Genomic DNA, 4,845 nt, shown 5'->3' with positions numbered 1-4,845 from the left:
GAGATAAAACCTCTCAGATTCCTACAATTTAATTGTTTCAATATTTGCTTCTTTCATTTCATTTTATAGGATGATTTTGTAAATATTCATTGGTTAAAATTTCCCCATTTCCATTTTTGTCTTGTAACTTGGTTTATCTGGCCAGAAAAGGAGGCATCATACTGTTTTAATGAAAGCAATAAAAGTCAGGTTCTTACTAATGTGGGAAACACTGAACATAACATTTGTTCAACTCATTTTCATGTAAAGTCTAAAACAGCTGTTTCCTTATTTCAGTTATTAGGTGGTATCTTCCTAGCTCACAGGGAGGAACATTTCTTGAGGAAATTTGTTATCTGGTGCAGGCCTTATTTATCCTTTGGCTTTGAATGATGTGATGCTCAAAATGTTGTTTTACTGACCTTTATATAACTGAAGGGCATGTATTTACTACTTATTTGAAAAGCTTCAAATGCAGAAGTGAGGCATATAAGAACCCATATTATATAGATTAGACCTACCCAACTTGTCCAATTAAGGATCTTCCTTAATTCAACCAGTGCCCTTCCAATCTCTGCCAAAGTCCTCTACCCTGTCCCTTATCTCTCCCCCTGACATAGAAGCCTGAAATGGCCACTCCAAAACTAAGTCAAGTTCATTCAAACACCTCAAACATCATTCAGCAAAAATCCATCCACACTGGTGCAATATGCTCTGAATGTTTCTCAGGGTGTTTGAATGCACCTTAAATAATTCCTTTACTTAGACCGTCAGTACTTCCAAGCCAGGACCTTCTTTTCTCTCTGAGACAGCAATGGATAAACAGTCAGCACTCAACAGATTTATTTTTTACCTGAAACATTGTCAAGCTGACTTTCAATAGCTAAATCCTCAAATAACCACAGACTTCTCATAGGAACCAAAGCTAAGTACAGACAAGAGCTATAAAACAAAGTTTTATACGGTATAATTCCTGAAGCTCACAGGCATGAACTGATCTCTAGCTAAGATGTGAAGAAAGTTTTCTAACATTTTAATATTTTGCAGTTATTTGCATATGGGGAATACTATCTCTTTCTCAGAAGTAATCTTCATTGCCTTCTCATGGAGACAAGACAAAGAAGATGAACCATTAGGCAGACCTGGTTTGATAGTTCTTATGTACCTTCCCTATGTTGCCACAGCAACCCAGCATGCCAATTTATATGGCATGATAGTAATCTGTCTCCATAGGAACAAAAAACCTTAGCTTCTATTGAAGCATGAACTTGTTAAAATCTGAAATTGTGCTAGTAAAAAGAAAATTTGCATTAAAAATCCATGTGGGAGCCTGGAAGATAGACCTAGAAATAGTAGCTAAAGGTTTAAGCAGGTTTGGACTGAGGCTAGAATATTAAAACGTATTAGGATGGCTCCCAGCACGGAACAAAAATTTCAATTATTGACAAGTTAGACATGGAAGCTAGGCATTGAGGAGGTATGATCTAGGTGTTAAAGTGACATGTCTGGCTGCTAGCATACTGGGTTTCTACTCAGGGGCAACATGTAGGGGGTGCACACGAGTGCACGTGCACCCCCTGAGAGTGCGGTGCACCCTGTACAAAAAGGCGCCACCAACAGTGTCAGCGGCACCTGCAGGCGGTCGCCACTCACCACCAGCACCGCCGTCAGCATTTACAGGCGGTCACTGACCCCTGGACGGCGCTCACCACCCCACCCCCCCCGCTGCCAACAGTGTCAGTGGCGTCTGCGGAAGCTTCTGCTTACCACCACTACCATGCTCCTGCCACCACCGTGCCCCCCAGCCGGTGAGGGTACGCATTGTTCATGTTTCTACTCTTGACGCTTCACAGATAGTGTGTGATCCTGAATAAGAAAGTTAACTTCCTTTTGTCTCAGTTCTACAAAAAGCTAAATTAGTTTTGTTAATTCACGGGAGTATACTGAGAATAACATCAGTTTTTGTTCTGTCAAGCAGTAAGGGTCAGGTTCTACAAAGCACTCAGATGCCTAAAGGGCAATTTAGGTAGCTTTTGCAAACACAAGTGAAATAGGACATTCCATAAAAACTCCACTTAGCTGCACAGGTGTTTAGAATCATGTAAAAACAGGGCAGGAAAGGATCCCAAGAAGTCGTTCACTCAAGGCAGGATCATTCTCATCTAAACCATTTCATCCAAACATTTGTCTAACCTGCAGGTAATCTCTTCCAATGTTTAACCACCTTCAGAGTGAGAAAGTTCTTCCTCATACACAGCCTAAATTTCTCTTGCTTCAATTAAAGACTGTTACTCCTTGTCCTGTCACTTGTGGCTTCAACAAATAGTCCACCACCATCCTCTTTATACCCTTCAGGTATTTGAAAACTGTTATTAAATCCCCCTTCAGTCTTCTCCAGACTAAATAATTCCAGTTCTTCCAACTTTTTCTGGAACATCATCATTCTTAGATCTTTGATGATCTTTGTTGGACCCTTTCCAATTTGTCTACATTTTTTTTTTAAGTGAGGTACCCAGGCTAGACACAGTATGCTAGGGAAAGCCCCACCAATATGAATAAAGTGTAATTACCATTTCCCTTTACATGCAGATGACATTCCTGCTGTTGGCTTCCTTTACAACAAGACCACACTGTTGCCTCATACCCAGGCTTGAAATCTACTATAACCCTCAGGTCTCTTTTGGTAGTAGTGAAGCCTAGTCAGTTGTTCCCAAATCTGTACTTGTGCATGAGACTTCCACGATAGTTCACTTGTCCTTTTTGAATTTCATTCAATAAATTTCGGAACATTTTTCCAGTTTATCAATGTCATCCTCAGTCCTAATCTTCCCTTCCGAAGTCTATTGCACTTCCATCCAGCTTGGTGTCATCTGTAAATCTGCCGGCTGTGCAAATGTCATCCTCAATCAGCTAAATTAGGTTGATCAAGCATGACTTGCTCTTGACAAATCCATATTGTATGTTCCCAATCACCTTTCTTTCCTCTAGGTCCATGGTTCTCAACCTTTCTTAGACTCAAGGCACCTCTTGTTCAGTTTGAGACGCCTCTTGGAAAATGCCAGCTCTTATTTTTCAATCAATTTTTGACTACAGAAAAATAAACAGAGCAATTCTTCTGTTGCAAAGGACTCAGAAAGACCACAACAGGACAGAATAATTTTAAGAATATGAATTCCTATTTGAAATCCCCCTGGGTTTATCATGTGAATCATGTTTACACATCTAACAGTACTAACATGTCATGGTACCTGTAGCACCTTTGAAAGGATCTTAAAGTACCCTAGGGTGCCAAAGTATCCTGGTCAAGAATCATTGCTCTAAGTGCTTAGAAATAGATCCCTGGATGACATGCTCCATAATCTTTTTAGGTATCAGGGTTAAAAAGAACAGTTTGTACTTCCCTGGGTCCTCCATCCCATTTTTAAACATGGGCATTATATTTGCCCTTTTCCAGTTGTCTGGAATCTCACCTGACCTCCATGGGCTCTCAATAAAGAAATAGCTGATAGCTCTGTAATTACTTCAGCTAGTTTCTTGAGTACTTCAGGATGAATCTAGTCTGGTCCAGTTCACTTAAAAACATCCAACTTCTCTAAATCTCTGACCTTTTCTTTCCCTCCCTTGACCTTTCTGACAACTATGATAGTCAACTGATAGCCGATCTTACTTGTAAAGACTGAAGTAAAAATAGGCATTAAAATACTTCAGTTTCTTCTCCTCCTCCATTAATAGATTGGTCTCCCCATTTAGTAAGGGACCTGTAGGCTGTAAATGTGTTCAGTAAGTGAAACACTATGATGAGGGATGCAGATTGCAGACCTAGCATACATCAAGATTATAGGTAAGTGTGTGTTTAAGTTTGTATAGAATAGATGGATATAGAAATCAGTAAGTAACAGGCTGGAAAAATATAATAAATTCTGTTAGTCAAGGTCACCAGTACTGGCCCAGTAGGTGCGAAAATTGCTTTTTGAAAAGCACTAATAGTAGTTAAAGGTATCAGCTGCAGTAACTTAATGTTTTATCTTTTGATGAGAACTGAATTATCTGCTGCTAGCTAGAATCCTGTTAGCATAATAGTGTGCTCTTGTAAATTGAATGAGGCCATCTGTTCACCACCTGTTGCTAGCCTTGGCCAATCTCAAGGGGCCTAGGTTAAGCTACAGAGATGTGACTGAAGTAGAGGACCTCAGCGATTGTTATTGAAGGATTGCAGAGTGAACCTTTGTGGCCATGACAACTAGCCTGGTCAGCAAAAGGCAACTTAATAGAGCACAAGGCCTGGAGGGAAAAGGATTTATAATAGATAATTTGCATACGCATATCACAGCTTGAATTTAAAACTGGTAATAACAGTAGCTGAGGTAATCAAGTGTTTTAGATGTAGCTGGGCTTGTACATTAAATTTCTTAAATAAGTTATAAAATAAAGAAGCCTTGGCAGCAAAAATCAAACGGATGAAATTGAAACAGGATGGTGGCAAGCAGCATTCCAGGACAGTGATGAAAGAACATAAAAACATCCTTTTTCCATAAGAACATAGATCTCAGCTAATTGAGAGATTCTTAGTCCATAAGAAAATTGGTTTAATCCCATTTCCTACATTTCAGTGAAACAAAGAAATGTGTCTACTTCCCACTTCTACTGCACCTCAGAACAATTATACTTGCTTGAGAATCTATAGGTGTCTACATTTTTGTCAGAAAAGTAATTTTGTCAGCAAAGCTACTGTACATGCCTAGATGCCCTGGTATGCTTAGAGGCCTCGACTGATCCGAGCATTCCTGTACCTCTCTTTTTCACCTAAGTCCATTTGGGATTCACTAATTAGCAATGTACCTATAAACCTTGAGAGGCATAGACGGA

The sequence above is a fragment of the Alligator mississippiensis genome, chromosome 1 (assembly GCF_030867095.1).
Source record: "Alligator mississippiensis isolate rAllMis1 chromosome 1, rAllMis1, whole genome shotgun sequence".
Classification (NCBI taxonomy): Eukaryota; Metazoa; Chordata; order Crocodylia; family Alligatoridae; genus Alligator; species Alligator mississippiensis.
The sequence above is the reverse complement of the archived record's forward strand: the minus strand, read 5'-3'. Positions refer to the sequence as shown.